The following is a 19,299-nucleotide window of genomic DNA, read 5'->3' on the forward strand; positions in this document are numbered from 1 at the left end:
TCCAACTTCGCGAAGTTTAGGTCATGATCTCACAGTTCATGAGTTCGAGCCCAGCATCGGGTTCTGTGCTGACAGCTTTGAGCCTCAAGTCCGCTTCAGATTCTGTGTCTCCCTCTCTCTCTGCCCCTCCCCCACATATGTTCTGTCTCTCTCTCAAAAATAAATAAACATTAAAAAACTATTTTAGGGGCGCCTGGGTGGCGCAGTCGGTTAAGCGTCCGACTTCAGCTCAGGTCACGATCTCGCGGTCCGTGAGTTCGAGCCCCGCGTCAGGCTCTGGGCTGATGGCTCGGAGCCTGGAGCCTGTTTCTGATTCTGTGTCTCCCTCTCTCTCTGCCCCTCCCCCGTTCATGCTCTGTCTCTCTCTGCCCAAAAAAAAAAAAAAGTTGAAAAAAACTATTTTAAAAAATTCCTTATGTCCTATCTTTATTCCCTAGCTCCATTCTTAGTTCACCTATCTTTTCTATTAATATACATAAAAGGAATAAAAGACACTGAAATTAAATATATAAGCATACATTAATTTTTCAGATTTGTTGTTAAGTGACATTGATGGAGAATAAAATGTAATAAAAAGTAGATGTCATAATACTTTAGAAACAAAAAATAAAACTAAAAACTCTTCTAAGAAAGATGCACCTCTCTAAAAAACAAGAATCAAAGGTACAAGGGCAGTGAGAAGCACAGAGTTGAACTGAAGACCACATGTCATCACAGGTGTAAAGGGACCACTTGGCTTCCCATTTTATAATCACACAATAATGAAAGGATCCCACAGTGTGATCCCACTGAGGTTCCTGGAAAAGCCACTCCCTAAGATAGCCCCAAGGGAGGTAACAGACAGGAATTTGGGTGGAATCTTGAGTAAGAACAGAGGAAGGAATGCTTTATGGTTATGCACAAATATGTACATTAAACCATCAAAATCCATGCATGTCTGAGAACTTCTGGGACACCTCAGAACTCTTGCTTTTCCTGCAGTCCCTGACTGAGTCAGCATGGCAATATATCATGCAGCTGCCTATCCAAATTGCCTTGTCTATTGTAATAAGTGGTTGGCATTAAAGAAACTATGGACCAGGAATGCTGGTACACACTTACCCAGTGCCCTGTTCAAGGCCTGTTAAAGAAGAAATAAGAACACCATTGTGTGCATCTTGAGTTGTCTTCCTTGCCTTTGTGGCTCTCTGGAAACCTCCAATGGGCCAAGGGGCGGGGGGGAATACCAGTGTTGTCACTTTCCTCTTCACATCACCATAATAGTATCCACCTTGTTTTGTATCGGAGAAAATAAAGTTTAAGAAAATATAACATCATGAATGATGTTAATCACCATGAACGCAGGAGCATTTCTCTTCTTTGATTCCTGCCCATACCTAAACATTGTCTATGCAGGCAGTATAAATTGATTACTCATTTAATATTCTAATAAAAATGGTTATATTTTCTTGTTACAAATAGAAAAATAGGCAGAATGGTTTAGTAAAGGAGATACCTTTATTCTGAGGGATCCTATCCTAGGATGATGGGGTACACAGGTAATAAAAAATACACCTTAGAGTTGAAAAAAATAGGACAAGTCAAATCCTACTTGAAAACCATCTGGTTCGATATATCTTTAAAAATAATTTTAATGACTAAGCAGATGGCCCTAGGAAACAACTTTGCCAACATGATTACAGATAATTTTATTAAATTCTCAATAACAGATATCTACCAGGCCTACTTAAGTGAAACATTCTACCATTAATCATCTCAGTTGTAACTGCATTTGTCTTCAGCATTAGAAGAGTTTTTAAAGGCTGGCCAAAGTCACTGTTAAGAGTAAGTAAACCACCAGAATGTCTAAACCAACATGACTTAATCAAATTTAAAAAGACAAAATGAAAGGACAAAGTACAATGTGGAAGGGAAAGACTTAAGTCTATAAGCAAAATAGAAATGGGAAAAATGTTCATGGAAACTGTAGCACCAGGTTTGTACAGCCAATGCTGTTGATGAGAATATTCAGGCCAGTAGCCCCACACTGACACCTCTGTCTCACTCTTTACAGTTGGAATTTGAGAGAAAAGAAAGACAATGCTCTCTTTACATTCTCTCTACCCCACAAATAAGGAAGATTTCATTCACAGTCACAAGACTCCATGACATCCCAGCAAAGTCTTGTTTCAAGAAATTAGAATTAATAAAGAACTGGGGCGCCTGGGTGGCTCAGTCAGTTGAGCGTCTGACTTCGGCCAGGTAATGATCTCACAGTTTGTGAGTTCAAGCCCCACGTCGGGCTCTGTGCTGAGAGCTCGGAGCCTGAAGCCTGCTTCGGATTCTGTGCCTCCTTCTCTCTGCCCCTCCCCCACTCATATTCTGTCTCTCAAAAATAAATAAATGTAAAAAAAAATTTTTTTAAATAAAGAACTGAATAGGTTAATGAAAAAATATATAGAATATGCCTTGTAAATATAAAGGACTATAGACATATGGGCTATAACAAGTGACCATTATTATAATCGGTTTATAGGGGAAAGGTTATTTAGAAAGTCATTAATGAGTTAAGATTGTAATTAAGCATATAGTTTATCTTCAATAAATGGTAAGTGTTACTATTAAATCATTATTATTAAAACACAGTTACTAGGGATCATGGACCACATTCACGAAACATTAGATAAAGTTTGTGATACATCTGATGTAATAAAATGGTAGAAATTCAAATAGTGATCAGGGTCCTGATTTCCTAATTCTTATTTCATTATATTACTTGGTCTTTAATCCTAAGAAAGTTGGGTACTAATGTAATTTTGATTAAACATAATAAGTTATGATAAATAAGCACATCTCACCTACAATTTTGCCACTGCCCCTTCAAAATTTCTCATTCTCACAATTTACTGTTTAAAAAATCAACTTATTTGAAATGAAAGAATATGGTTCAGTTGGAACAGTTCAATGCCCATTAAGTGCACCAGATCCATTGATGCAGAAAATCCCAGCCATTCAATGGTCAACTTTTATTTTAATGCTTTTCTTCTAAAAGTTTCTAGGAAACTGCATCCTTGTCAAGAATTCAAGTCACCCTGGTACCAATGAAGTAAAACTAGTATAAATGTACAAAGTCTAAGAACTGATCTCTGTTTTTCAAAAGAGGGTGCTGCATCCCAGATTTGTAAAGAAAACTGGTCTGGACACTGTGAGATTTCTGGAATTCCCAATTTTCCAGCAGGTGTAAACACTGAAATAAATCTTTTCTTGGCTGCCAAACCAGGAGGAATCCACCTGAAAAGAAAGGGGAAGAATGTCTTATCAGAGTGTGTTTTTTTATTACATTGTTTCTTATAAAAGAAGATGATACAGTTAGTTCATGATCAATGAAATATGCATTTTGAGCTGGTCATTAGTGATGTCATCTCAGTCTCCATCAGGCCAATCAGCACAGACTCCTATTGTCTCCTGGACTGTCCATTGCCTCTTGCAGATCAACTATTCTCTGAAATGCCACATACCCCAAAATTACCTTTCTTCATTGTTTCCAGTTCTGTGAAATAATAGGAAAAATGTTTATATCCCTAGTTACTGGCACAGAGCTCCTAAAATTTTTATAATTTCCTAAGTGACAAGAGCACTAAGAGCATTTTGTTGTTGTTGTTAGTCCCTTTGTCTTTGGCCCTGGTTCCTGACCCAGAGCTCCTAAATCTCTTGTAATTTGCTGGGTGATGGGTATGTCTTTTGTGCTAATGAGGTGACTCTTGGTGGGCTCCTGGATATCTTCAACTCAGGGACTAGTCACCAGAAAGACCAAGCCATTATTATTAGAAACCTAGAAATTTCATCCACTTACCATCCTCCAGGAGAGGGTAAGGGACTAGAGATTAATTTGCAGATTGATCATGCTTATATGATGAAGCCTTTATAAAAATCCCCAAAGTACTGGGTTCAGAGAGCTTCCCGGTTGCTGAACACATGGAGGACTGGGATGGTGGTTTGCCTGTTGAGGATACAAAAACCTCCTCATCCTTTCTCTGCGCCTTGCCCTAAGCATCTCTTCCATCTGGATGTTCATCTGTGTCCTTTATCATAACCTTTTATAATAAACCAGTAAGTGTGTTTCCCTGAGTTCTATGAGTCATTCTCACAAATTATCAAACACAAAGAGAAAAAATCAGGGAACCGTGACTTATAGCTGGTCAATCAGAAGTACAAGTGATAACTTGGGACTTGGGATTAGCACCTGAAAGGGGGGGGCGGGTAGTCAGTCTTATGGGACGTAGGACTCTCAGCTGGCCTAAGAGAATTGCTGGTGCCGGGGGGAAACACACATTTGGTAACTGGAAGTGTCAGAAGTCAAATGTGGTAGTAGCGTGACAGTAAAGGAAACACACAAGATTGTTTTTCCTATAGAAGTCCCCAAACTCTTACTCTTATCTCAGGCTTCCCTTAGTAACCCAACTCCCAGTTAGGAGTAGACCAGCTAATGAAACTAATTTAAACTAAGATCTAACATGTGAAAGGGACCATTTGTTAATACAAATAGCTCTCTAACCAGTAGGGCCTACAGAATTATGGGAGTCTGAAGGCTATCCCATACTCTGAGACCTTTCCATATACCCTCTAGCCCTTTATACCCTCTATCAACACCAGATCCTTCTCTTGACCAACAACAAATACTTAAAAGGAGGTAAACTAAGATTCAGAATGCAGTCAATCCCACAGATCAGAAATAAGCTTGCTGATATTGCCATTAGACCTGACAGCTAGGCCACTTCAACATCATGCCCTATTTCATGTTACCCAGGTGTGGTCCACAAACCGGCAATATCACCATCTCCCGGAGCTTGTTAAACGTGTAGATTATCTGGGCTCCCTCCACCTTGGATACACTAAATCTCCAAGGATTTGCAGACACAGTAAAGTTTGGGAAACTGCTATAATCTAGAGAGCTGAACATCACCAGCAAGTTTTTAACAGGTGATCCATGGTTGCACTGTGTAAGCTGATCCCCTACTCTTTTTATTAGCAGGAATCATGGGGATATCTGCAGAGCACCTTTGTTCCTATCTGGTCCATATGAAGTAATGGGAGAAGAATGTCCTGGCAGTAGAAATAGCCAAGGCTGGAAGCAAGCTTTGCTCTGTTACCCTCATCTGTTCTCAGCTGCTTTCAGACTTCAAAAATGAACTTTCTGGTTTCAACATTCACACCATGTTATAGTCATTATGGCAGAATGATATCTGGACTCCACATAGGCACTGTATTGACACCTTGGCTATGTGTTACGTTACAAAACCAAAACCAAAGCTAAGGGACACTCAACATATCTGCTCCAAGTGACAAAAATACCTGGACAAAATTCTTTGATGAGCCTTTCTATTGCAAAGATAAATAGAATATTGTTGTCTATAGCAACTGTCACATAATTTTGTCATGTTCATTTTATATTTTGGGAGAGAAGTGAGGATGAGAGCTCACTCGTAAAATGAATGCATTGGCAATGCATCTGAGCCAGCCACATCACCTAGAATGAAAAAAAACTGTCAAGTTGTCCCCAAATAAGGAATAAAACTAAGTCTCATGTTTGACTCATGTGACTGCAAAAATGTATTTCTTTCATTTCTAAGAACTATGCAAGCCATGAAAGCTGGTGACATGCCAACAGTCAGGGCTCTAGCCTCTAGACCCACATTTGGGGACAAGGAAAAATACTTTCTCTGATTTAACACAGCTAAGCCTAGTGGAAGAATTGCATGTGTTCTCCCTAAAACTCTCCAAGCTAGCCTAATATGAATATAGAATAGCATGTACTATGTATTTCTGCATAATTTTTCAATGAGTAGGAAAGAGCCCATAATGGAGAACGTGTAAGGGAGATCAAAAAATGATTTAAAAAGTATAACAAAACACATTCTATCCCAGAAGAAATGGTAACCTGATCAAAACCACATCCTAGTAAAATATTTTGCCAGCATCTTCTGTGTATCGAGTACCTTTTTTCCCTTTGGGTTTTCTCATTAGAAATGAAAATATTAGATGTGGGATTTTTCCCCCAAGAATTTCCTCATTGGCCTTTTCTCACTAGCTTTGGTGTCCTTGTGAAATGAAGAGAAAACAACAGTGGTGAAGAAATAAGTATGTATATCAACCACAAGAGCATACACTAAGCCATGCCTATGTCCCTAAGACTTGCAATAACATCAGGAAAGGCACATTTAAAAAAAAATCAGGCACCAGAGTCCATGAAAACTTAGTCTGTATAATGTTTCGTTCTCATGAAAATTTGTCTTTCTAACTTCCCTAACTCTAGCTCTACTGTAATTACTTCTTCCACAGCTCTTAAACTACTATACAGACCTTGATGTGATTGTATGTGTAAGGACATTCACTGGATAAGGATGGTGTCTTAAATTCTTCCCACTGCCACAGTTCAGTGTTTGGTACAATGCACACAGAAGCAATCAATGAGTACTTGTTTTTTAAAAATAAATGAAACTCATAATTTTTGAAGCAAAAAAGGAAAGTTAAACGGCTCTTTGGTGGAAGCAGAGGGTTAAGTATGGTGAAGCAATAAAAATACTGCTGTCCAATGAATAGCATGCTCAGTCCATACAATTTGAATATATGCATGTCCGTGAGACATACTGAGAGGAAATCCTTGGCCTAAGCTTTCAAAGCCCTGACCCCTACTGACAGCCATTGCGAGGGGGTGGCCTCAGCCCTTACTCCTGTTGGCTTTCACTTACTCAGAAGAGATGCTAAAAGTCAGGCCTGGATTGCTAATCCTTTCCTTGGGCCCCCCAGAACCACAGGACAAGCTTCCTCTCACATCCATTATATTCATTTGTCAACAACCCTGAAAATTTTGGATAAAGACAGTGGGAGTAAGGAAAAGATGAGATAGAAAGAGAGACAGAGACATAGAGACAGAGAGATAGAGAGAGAGTAGGGACTGCACCCCATCTGCCAACACACATACAACATAGCCCAGATCTACCAGTTTGGTTTAAAAGATCTACCTGAAGCTACACTGTCCTCATTAATGCCATCAAGAAATGTCAGCCTTAGGTACCCTTTATCTTCATGACTCTTTCCTTCACTATGTCTTGTTACTATTTTGTTTTACATGCCAATAGTGCATGATCTACTTAGCTGTCTCATGAAAATGCTATGTAACAATACCACAGAAGACATTAAACTTAATAGAAAGTCCTCTAATATTTTGGCCCTTCATTTTCAATATTAAGCTTTCTTATTCGATCACAAAAGAAGCAGTGGGTAAGGTAACAATGTTTAAATTAATGACTTCTTTGAATTTTGAAAATGATTTAAAATTATCTCCTGCTTATACTGGGAGAAAAATTTAAATAAAGTTCTAAAGTAACTTCATTTGGCAGTGAATTTTCGAAATAAGTGATGATCATAGAGCCATGACCAACTTTAGATAGATATGTGTGTTGTTCCCAGAAGGTTGACTACCTCTGGCATTGCTAAGTCAGGAAGGGACAGCCCATGAGTCTCCCTTTGGCAATGAGCACCCATATGTAGTCAGAAGTACATATATGGAAAACATAAAAACATCCTCTGTTTTGCCAAAAGCCTGTCTCAGTGTCTCCTCTGTGTGGCCTCCACCATGTCTTCCAGAGCCTAGAAGCCCCACATCCATGTCTTCTAGAGCCCCACATCTTTTGATGTCTCAGGAATGAAAACTTCTTGCTCTTGATGCTTATTGTCTAGACTTCATCATTTTGCATGGTAACCCATGACATCCAGGACTACCTTACTGTATGAAATCAAAATCCTTCCCTTTGTCTGAAACTAAAGCAAACCAGGCCCCTCCTGCCAATTCATATTCTTTGTCCTGTTCACTTTAATTATTCCTGATCTTCTGCTGCCCCAGAGTGACAATTTGGCATGAGTTTGCATCCTTTACAAGTCCATATATATGCACTCCATTATTAATGAAAATATGGCGTCACTGCTAAAATTTCTCCAAAGAGGAATTTGTGGTGAAAAGCCTTAGAAGGCAGGAAAGAAACGGGCATGGCCTTTCACTGCATTAGGAACATCCACGTGACCACAGAGAGGTTGAAATTAGCCATGCAACAGGCTTAGGGGTAGTGAATTCTCCACTTTATGTTCAGCTCCATCTTTGTGACCACCAACGACCAGTGTGATTCCTTGAGAGACTAACCCCCGTCAGCAGTTGAGCTTGGCACAGAGCCCATTTTCTGCTCCACTTGCAAATACCTTCTTAAACCACCTTATATGAACAGTTCAGTTCTCAGGCTACTCTAGCACAGCTGTGGCCAGCTGCACTCAGCCTCCAGCCCAGTCATGGATTATGTACCAGATGATTCTTGTCCACTGAAAATACTAGAAACAACAAGGAATACATCATACTGCTGAGAAACTGGATCCACCAAGAGAGACCAAAGGAAAGCTATGACATCTGAGGAACAGGCAAACACTTCTGCAAGTATTTGCTGAAACAGGTATATTATGAGGAAATTAATCCCTGGATTCCCAGACACACATTTATTTTCTGGTTGCTTTGTTTTTAATTTTGTTTCTTTCTGGTGGGAGGAAGTTTAGGAGAAAGAGAAACTCTCTCATACTTTACCCAATACGTTTTCTTTTCTTCTCTGTCAGACTGTAAAAACAACTTTGGATACTCTAATGGAATGTTGTCACAGTGCTGAATTTGGAAGCCGATATAACTATGGCCGGAAAGGACAAAGAACGGAGGCTCCATGTGGTGTAATGAGTAACACCTTTTAAAACCCAGAAAACTGACCAACATTTGAGAACTTGGTCCAATCAAATATTTCTATATATAAGAGTAGGCAATTAAAATTTGGATTGCTGCTATTAGGTAGATAATTTAAACTCCACACAGTAGCTGGATGTTTTCAAGGTAAAGGCAACTTAAAAGCATTATTATTTGAGCATTATTAACCTCTTCAAAATGCTTCTTGGCAGAGGTTCCCAATGGCCTTCACTGAGTTTCTGTTGTTCTTTCCCTCCTGCTGCTCTGTGTCTTCCCACACTCAGTGAGTGGAACATTTGGATCATTTTTAAAGTGGGTGAGGGAAGAGACTGAGAAAAAGAAATAATTGAAGAACAGTGTTACTCTCTAGTAGGAATAAATATTTGACTTGAAAACTGCCTGACAATAAATCTCAGCTACACGGACAGACACACAACTGCAATACTGCTATTGTGTTCACATATAAGACCTTTGAAAAATACTCTCAGTATTCAAGCATGAAAAGTTAAATGTGCCTTGATTTGATTCACTCTTTCCCAGTGTGCCCAAGTCTGATAAAGTTTTCCTTTTCAAAGAGCTCCTACCTCTTGTCTCTCCACTTGCTAATTATTTAAAGAGATGGTTTAATGCCATGGTTGAAAATGTAAGAAGTTTTTATTACTGAGGGTCAATATTCAGTCCATGGCAAAACAGTTTACTTCATGATACTTCTTAAAATTCTTTTCCCACTGACAAATTTGGCCCTTTCACAGAGGCAGGATCAGTGAGCTTCTGGAGGGAGAAAGCCTCAGGTTTGCCAAGAGACTCCCCTACTAGGCTGATGACACCTATTAAAACTCCAGAAAGGAAAATCCTCCGGAGGTCAGGCAGCAGGATTTGTAGTCCCAGGTCCCAACTGTTTCTCAATTTAAAGTGAGTCAGGCAATGGCGCAAGAACATTCCAGGTGCCTGAAGGAGCCTGAATTGTTTTGCAACTTTAAAGGCATCCTTATGAAGCGAACAGGTCATGCAGAGATGATGCTACTGTTTCTGTGAAATTTTAGTGGGACCCAGAGCAAACTGCAAACCCATTTGGCATTCATCTTTTTTTAATACCAGCTTCTGCCCACCATATATCTCAGGGCATTAAAAGGTGTTTTTGCATCTCAGAAACAAGTTGGAAAGAACAGATTTCACTGAAGGCATGCTCATTCTGGACTTAAAATCATTGACATGTGGGACTTGGGGCAGAGAACAGAGTGAGAGTCATCTGTGGCAGAAACTCCTATAGTTGTCCCTCACTATCTTTTTTACTTATATTTTATTTTATTTTATTTTGCTTCCTATGGTCGTAAGAATTCCTAAGCTAGTTAGGTATTTGACCACCTGAAATAAAGACTTTTTTCCCCAGTCTCTTTTCATTTAGGTATAGCCATTTTCTAAATTCTGACCCGAGGGGTATAAATAGAAGTGATATGTATGAGTAAATTATGGTAAATAATATTAAAGGGAGAGGATAGATATATCTTCTTCCTTCTCCTTCTTCCTGCTACTTGAAAAGGAACATGATGGCTGGAGCTGAAGCAGCCTTCTTGGATTATAGGGTGACCTTAAAAAAAGATGTCATATGTGGTGAAACACCAAGCTAGGAGGCACTAGATCCCTGAGGGCTTTGTGGAGAACAACCTTGATAATGGCAGTGAAATTTTTTCTCCAGACATACAACAGAGACATAAACTATCTCATTTTGAATTTTAGTGTTACTTTAAACCAACTCTTTTCCCAATATATCATCTGACACATTTTTACAATGCCCTAGCTCAAAATGCTTCCAGATGGAGTTTGTGTTTATTTTTGTTTGTTTTTTAATGCATCCATAGCTTTAAAAAGGAAAGAGGAAAGGAAAGGAAAGGAAAGGAAAGGAAAGGAAAGGAAAGGAAAGGAAAGGAAAGGAAAGGGGAGAGGAGAGGAGAGGAGGGGGAGGGGAGGGGAGGGGAGAGGAGAAAAGAGGGAAGGGAAGAGAGGGAAGGGAAGGAAAGGGAAGGGAAGGGAAGAGAGGGAAAGGGGAGGGAAGGGAAGGAAAGGGAGGGGAGAGGAGAGGAGAGGAAAGGGAGGGGAGGGGAGAGGGAGGGGAGAGAAGGGGAGAGAAGAGAAGAGAAGAGAAGAGAAAAAAAGAAAAGAAAAAGGCTGCCATTGTAAGAGTTTCCTGCATATTTATTTCCAAGCAGAAGAAAAATAGAGAGTATTTTCCTCTCCCTTATTTGACCATCTACTCTCATACCATATCCTATTTCACTTTTCTCACCCAGTATGGAGATGTTAAGCCATCTACAGGATGAATTCTTCAGCAGACAGTTATAACATGTACAAAAATGAAGTGTTTATAGAGCTTTAGAGATCTTTGAAAACACTTTTATGAAAACAGCCATTTTAGTAATACAAGGTCTTTGATCAATCTTCTGGGATCAAATTCTCAGTCTCTGAATTTAGTAGGAACTTATTGAATTACAAAAAAACATCTAAATAGTAATCCGTATTCTCCAAATGTGTTCATTCATGTAAGAAGCTACTGCTGTGGAAAGTTATTTATGGTCAAATAAAGCTCTTTATTTATGCACATCCTACTGCACACACGCATGTGCACACACACACACACACACACACACACACAAGAACATGAGCTTTATGAGGTCAGGAATAATTTACTCAATAACTATTTCCAAATCAGGACAAAAATATTTTTTTTAATCAGTGCAAAGCTTCCTGGGTTATTTTTATTCATTTACATATCTCTTCCAACTTCCTTCTAAATCTGGGTTGATGGCAGGAAGGAAAAGGGGAAAGATTCTTTGGACAAGCATTGGGATAATTAGAGAGGTCCACTTAGTAAAGTATGAGATCTACATTCTCCATTCAAAGGAACTCCACCAAATATGAAATAGTCTCTTACCTACTAGAATCACACACCTGGTTTTATTATCCCACCAAAACTTCTGCATTGATCTTGTCACAGACTTGCTTTAAACCTTCCATATTTGACAACTGGTTTACCATGGCACCATTGTTTAATGGTAAAACAGCTGAAAAGAGACTTTGGGTTTTGAAGTCAGGGAGATGTGGGGTCAGAGTTCTTTTATCACTTAGCTGAAAAGTGAATTCCCCCTTTAATTCCCCCTCTCTTCTTTTCCCGTTCAACAGGGATGCAAAAGTAACTCATTAAATTATTGCAAGGATTAAATAAAACACTAGGACACTGTGTAGCACACACACCAACATAGCAATGATGATGGTAGTTGTGGTTATGAGTCCTTGTGGTAACTATCACAGGGCTTCTCTGCGATATGCCTGGCTGATGCCACTAGGTGGATGAATGAATAGGCACATATCAGGCCTTCCTCCTTCATCTGAAACGGAAAGACTTGGACCAGGTAATTTTCTAGGAACTGTCTAACTCTAATATGTGATTAGTATTCTACTATGACTCTATGTTAAAATAATTGAGAAAATATTAAACACATATTTCTTTTTTCTTAATCTGAATTTAAGGGAATAGCATATTTGTATTGGATATTTCTCACTGTGACTCACTTGTTGGATAACTTTTGTCAAGTCTAAATATATTAAACTTCATACTCTACATTTACCAAATAATTGGGAATCCTATGATTCACATAGCCAACAGGGGTATTGAGAAAACAATTTAACAAATGCAGATGGAATTCATGCAAAAAACATTGAGCTTATTGTCAAAATTATATTATTCCCTGAAATAGTTTTATAAATTTAACCTGTAATATAATTCTCTTGTGAAAATTATTTTTGAGCTAAGATTGTTCACTGTCTATCTCACACAATTGAATCCAGGGGGCTGTATGAAGTAAGTGTGAGATAATAGAAAATATGTATGTTCATCTTTGTCCCCCATTCATGGCACAGAGCTACTAAAACCTTTGTAATTTCCTAAATGACAAGGAGCATATTTTGTTCTAATATTTGGTCTTTAACCCTTGTTCCTGATCCTGAAACCCAAGTAATTTCCTGGGAGATAGAAATATCTGTTGCTCTAATGAGGCATCTCTGAGCGGGCTCCTGGTTACAGGAAAGACCAAGCCATGATAAGAAGTTTAGAACTTTCAGCCCCACCCCGCATTCTCTTGAGAAGGGAGAAGAACTGAAAATGGAGTTAATTACGTGATGAAGGCTCTATAAAACCCAGAAGTACCAGGTTCAGAGAGCTTCCAGGTTGGCAGACACATCCACACCAAGAAAGTGTCACATCCCCACTCCACAGGGACAGAAGCTCCCTGCACTTGGGTCCCTTCCAGACTCCACCCTATGTATCTCTTCGTCTGACTATTCATTTATACCTGTTGTCATATCCTTTAATAGACTGGTAAATGTAAGTCTTTCCCTGAGTTCTGTAAGCTACTCTAGCAAATTAATCAAGCCCACAGAGGGGATCACTGGAACCTTTGATTTACAGCTGGTTGGTCAGAAGCACAGGTGATAACCTAGGCTTGTAACTAACATCTGAAAGTGAGGGGGTAGGGGCAGCCTTGTGGGACTGAGCCCCTGACCTATGAAATCTCACACTATCTCCACATAGATAGGGTTAGAATTGTGTCAAATTGTAGGACACCCAGGTGGTGTCACAGAAAACTGCTCATTGGTGTGGGGGAAAAAATTTTCCCATTCGGTGACCAGAAGGATCAGAAGTGAAGTTTTCTGTATGAGTAATAAAGGAAACACATAGGGAAGAGAATCACAGTGGGGAAGAACTGGGTTGGGTTGTTTTTTGATTTCAATAAATATATAACCTGAGATTCTAAAAGCATTATGTTCTTGAGCAAAGCATGGAATATGCTAAAGACTTTTACATTAAAGACATGAGATTGTGTCTTCAGAGCTACTAAAACCCTTGTAATTTCCTAAATGACAAGGAGCATATTTTGTTCTAATAGAACAAAAGCATAGACAGTGAACAGGAAACATTTTGGTTAAACTATGACATATAGAAACTTAAGTGACTTTTCTATCACCTGTGTCAGAAAACAAATTACACGGTATATGGTTCCAATTTGCCACCACTAAAACCGCCTAAAATAGCATGGCTTGCTTCTTAACTATAAAAGTCATGAGTCAAACCCAAATCCCTGGGGTGCCTGTTGTCCCTGAAATACATGAAGGCTGAATGCTCAGAGTAAGGGCAAAAAAAATTAGTTCTGAAACTTTTGGACAAATAAGGAAAATCATTCTGAACAGAGACTAAATTGGATTGGAACATATGTTTGGTTTATGCAGCCAAAGTACATAATCAAGTATAACAAAACAAAACGCTTGATACCAAACTTGCCAGGGAAACTTGTTTTGTCATTCTGAAATCTGCTCCACTTTAAGCAAATCTTCCCAAACCGAAACAAATATCTAATCAAACACTATGTTATTCACTGCACTGATTGTAAAGAATCAGTCCACTATTAAGAGAAAATCTTGATGAATTAAACTTAGTTTTGTATCTTACCAAAGTACATATCTACAATATCCTATAAGATGTATTTGTCAAATTAGTAGAAATCAATCAGTGAGTCAATCTTTTTACATACTCAACAGTGAGGCAGCCATATTGAAAGACATAAAAACACAAGGCTTCTGTCCTCATGACTGCTGCCTAATTAATTGAGCAGTTATTAATATTTGCAAAACCCAAGTCAAAAACTTAGGAAGAATGCAATAATTGAATATCATTGACTGTCAATTTCAGGTCTCAAGTTCAATTGATTCAAATAATATAATTCTAAAATTAATTTATATGCTTACAAATACTCTCAGATTAATTGTCACCACTTAAAATTTCTCTCTACATGTAGAACAATTTTTTTCTGTTCCTAGAACCACTTCTTCCAGGAAGTGGCTTCCATTTACAATTTAAAGCTGAATCTTTATCTTAAGCTCACTTTTTTAGCCCCCATCTTGGTCCAACTCTTGTGCTTCCCACTTTCCCAAACTTCTAGCCCATTTTGAATCCTTCCTCCTCTCTCCACCAAAGGTCAGACATTTGTATCAAGGCCACATTTCTAACATTAGCAGTAGACACCAACATTACAAAGTTTCTATGCAAATAGATTCTATAAAATCTATGCAAATTTATATACACTTCTTTTTTTTCTAATTTTTTGAATATTTATTTTTGAGAGAGACACACACACAGAGTGCTAGTGGGGGAAGGACCGAGAGAGACAGAGACACAGAATCATAAGCAGGCTCCAGCCTCTGAGCTGCCAGCACAGAGCCTGATGTGGGACGGAACACACAAGTTCCGAAGTTGGATGCTCAACCAACTGAGCCATCCAGGTGCCCCTACATATATTTCTTTTAAATATAAATGTATAAACCTTTCAAAATGCTAGACTTTTGAGAAAGTTACATATTTTACACTTAGAGAAGAAAAACAACAAGGTGTATGGTTTCCTCATCTTAGCTGGAAAACACACTAAAGGAACTTTTAGGTACTTCTTTCAAAAAATACCTTTTCAGAATTTGTCTACAGGAAAGCACATGAAATAGAAGATCTTCACTCTTTTGGTCCAACCTGCCTCTCCAGACTTCCTTTTTCAGCAATCCTACACCCTTTTCCCACTCTCCCAACCCCAATCCCAAAATCTGCCTGAGGACTAACTATATACGTTCTAAAGCCAAGCTTAGGTATCACCTTTTCCCTATAAGAGTCAACTGATTCTCCCAAGTGGAGTAAGCCCCATTTTATGCCCTCACTGATATATGTTCATACTTTTATCATGGTACGTATCATAGCAGAATATATATAGTTTGGCAGTCCAGAACTCTTCAGAATTGCTCTTCCAATCTCTACCCATGTAGCTGTTTCAAGAGGAGCCAAATTCTTACATGACCCTCTCCCAACAGCCACACTTGACCGATCTAGAATTGGACTCCTGGTCTAGGCCAGGATGATTGGAGAACATCTCAAGAAATTTTTAAATGGAAGCTTTGAAAGTTAATGAATCCCTCTCCTTTGCAGAAATCATAGACTTGGTAGCTAAGAGTTTCAATAGTGAGTTCACCACTATAGAGAATAAACCTGATCTGTTATGAGGGATGATGAAGGTGTTACTCTAAAGAAACCACAGAGGTGAAGGAGACAAACTCACTCTTAGGATAAATTATTGCTGCTAGTTGTCCTCAAGGTTTGGCTGCATCCCTATCTTTTCATGCTTTGCTGTTAACTTCACTGGATTCTGAATAAATTTCCCATTTTTCTTAAACTAGTTTAAGTTGGGTCTCTGTCACATTCAACCCAAACAGTTTAGCTATACATTTGCCTTTCTTTTTTTTTTTTTTTTTTTCATATGCCTGTTTCCCTTCAACAGATTGCAAACTTCTGGAAGGCATGCAACATGTGTTATTCATCCCAGTGCTAAGCATGACTCATGGTACAGAGTAGCCACCAAATGAATAAGTGAAAGAATGAATGAGTTATATGAGTATACCCTGAATTAATGAATCTAGTAGCTAATTACTCTATTCAAAAGCAACCTATATTTTTACTCTGGGCATAACTTTTGTATTGTCTCTGTTTTAGGTTCTAAGGTAATTAATTTAAGCACATAATCTAAAAAGGAAGATGGAGTAGAAAATATACAAAGATAAACACATAAACATAATTAGCCATGGAAATAACTACTTATCTTGTTTACTACTGGTTAAATAACAATTTATATTAGGTACAAGAAAAAAAATCAACATCCTTTCTAAGCTTACCACAATTTTAAACTTAGGAACCATCATCATATGAGGTATATATTAAGTAAAAATTTCTCTCTCTTTTTTCCTGTTCTGACTTTAATATCTATGTCAATACATTTTCACAGAGCTTTTTATAGTCACAATAATTATAAGACCAATGAAAACTTTAAAATATAATTCAAATGCCTTTGTAAAGACATTTCAAGAAATCATTCCTTTCAAAAGTAACAGAATGTTTCCTACACAAAGAAAAATTTTTAAGAGAATAAAACGGAGTTTGAATGAAGATAGTATGTTTGGCTTATATTCTTTACACACACACACACACACACACACACACACACACACACACACATAATTGGTGGTAGGAGTGGCCTGGGTCTCACAATGCTGCAAGATGACTAATAATATATAAACCACACAAACCACCCACAATGAGCTGTTCACCCATTCAGTTTAGTGTGAGAGAAAAATAAGAAGGGTTTTAGGCCTCCAAACTTCACACGGACATATAGTGCTCTGAGATTTTCACTTTGCTTCTGCTTTTGTCGTACATTCCTGAATTCTAGACTCAGCCAACGCCAGATGGATTTTTCAAGTTTACTGAGGTCTAAACTCGAAGCCCACAGGAAATACTGTGAGCAGCTCTGGGGTTTGAGATGCCGAAAGAGCTCTCAGGGGCTTACAAACAACCACTTTGTGTCAAATCAGCTTGATTTAGTTGGCAGGAGACTCACCACGCAGCTGTAGGGAGGTACACGGACAGTCCCTTAGCTACTGTAGCCATTGGCCAACTATTCTCTCTCAGAAAGGATTAATCAAATTCACCAATGTTTACTCTTCAAGGCCTTATTTCAAAACTATTAATGTTAACTTTCTGAGACCTCGAAGAAGAGATTTTATAGCAACTTCTGCAACCTGCTTGAACAATCACAGTGTCAGGAAATTTTGATTTCTAGATTAAATCCCTCATTTCAACCAAAGTCCTTTTTCACTTTCTCTTTCCAGGGGAGATAAAGTACAAATAGTCAACCTCTTCTGAGTAACAGCACTCCTCATGCTTGAGATAGTTCTCCCACTTAATATCTTCAAAGGCTTACTTTCTGATCAAATAACCATCTGGTGATTCTCCTCAAAACCATTTTCAAATTCTTATTCATAAATTGTGAAGTCCTAATCGGGATGTAATAGTCAACAGAAGCACTTCATAATATCCTTAACCAAGGTTATGTGAGTCACAATTTAGCTGTGAAAACTCTGAAGAGTCTTTTGTCCTCTCTCTCTCTCTCTCTCTCTCTCTCTCTCTCTCTATATATATATATATATATATATATATATATATATATATATATCTCCTGACACTACGCATTCACAGTTCCTATTAGAGCACAAAGATGTGTCCAGAAAAAAGCCATACATGCTCACCATTTCCTCTCCCTCCCTTACATCTCAACCCAGGATAATCTGGCCTTGTTCACAAAATTAAAATTGTTCTTCCCAAGATCTTATGAAGATTTTTTGGTTCATATCTTAGACTTCTTGGCAGTATTTGACTACATGCTTCCTTCTGCCATGGTAACATCACTTTTTGTTCTACTTCTTAATGAGCACCTAAGTTTCCTTCAGGGTGCCTCTTGTCTTTCTTTTAAATTTCAATTATCCTCACGGTTCTGGTCCAGGCACCCCATCTTCTTTTCACCATACCTGCTCTCTCTGAGCCAGCTCTCTTTATTCCCACAATTTCAGCAATGCTTACATACCAGTGGGTGTTAGGTCAATGTATTCAGCTTAGCTCTCCTTCATAAGTTTCAGTTCCTTCTACACAATGATTGCTAGAAACTCACCCACAAATACTTCAAACTCACCGTGTTCAAACCTCCACTTCTCATAAGCCTGTAAGTCATCCTCTACTATCTATGAAGTGAATGACACAGATTCTCAAGCTAGAAATCTAATTGTCAATCTTGCCTCTTTTGAATTCACTCATTATTCACGCAACAACCCTTTCTCCTTTTGCATCTCTTCTATTTCAGTACTGAACAACACATTTGGGATACAATAGTGAGCAAATCAAATAACTCTACCTTTGTGGAGTTACAGATTATTGGCAGAACAGAGGTTAAATAAACTACCATATAAATGGATTAGTGCTACAGACTATTATAAATTTGATGAAGTGTAAGTATAGTATGCCATAAGAGGGCAAGCACAAGCATCTACTGTAGGCTTTGAGGATGTCACCTTCAACTAAGTCTAAGGATGAGCAGTGTAAGTGCTCCTGGTTCTGCCCATCTCCTTCATCTTCTCTATGACACATGGGTATTCATTTATATCATCACAATTCTTTATGGGCTAAGCAATAAGATAAATATTTCTTTCTCACCAATCACAACACCCATTCTCCTATTATGTAAATCTGATCCCTGTCAGCCCCACACTAAATGTCCCTGAGTATCTTCCCTTCACCATGAGGTTATAATCAAAACTCACTCAATATGGCACATAAGGACCTTCATGATCTGACCAGGGTTTTCCTCATCTGTGGAAAGTTTTGTGTTTGCAAAATCCCTCAAGTGGATTGTCTTTCTACTCTCTCTAATCCCTTCATCTGATTTTTTTTCCACCCATTTTTTAGTACTCATTTTGTGCTCATTCTAAGATTACTTTCAGTCCAGGTCATCTAATTACCCAACTCTAGAGAGCAATATTCCCACAGGCTCCATGAGGTGCCATCGGCAGAGAATTCAGGGTGAATAGTGCACACCCAGAACTGTGTAGGGATTCATCCCTGTCCCCAGTCATGGTGT

At 38.5% G+C, this 19,299-nt stretch overlaps 1 long non-coding RNA gene across 1 annotated transcript in view; it reads right to left on the reverse strand.

Annotated features, from left to right (window-relative positions):
* Window positions 1–1,478: 1,478 nt before the first annotated feature.
* The window catches only part of LOC109249006 (uncharacterized), a 144,359-nt gene continuing 126,538 nt past the window's right edge, over window positions 1,479–19,299 (reverse strand). The window contains exon 4 of the long non-coding RNA XR_002072401.2: window positions 1,479–3,270. This is a non-coding gene — a long non-coding RNA (uncharacterized LOC109249006). The remainder of the gene's footprint in view (window positions 3,271–19,299) is intronic.

Source organism: Panthera pardus, unplaced genomic scaffold (genome assembly GCF_024362965.1).
Source record: "Panthera pardus isolate Hobbes unplaced genomic scaffold, ASM2436296v1 HiC_scaffold_13, whole genome shotgun sequence".
NCBI lineage: Eukaryota > Metazoa > Chordata > Mammalia > Carnivora > Felidae > Panthera > Panthera pardus.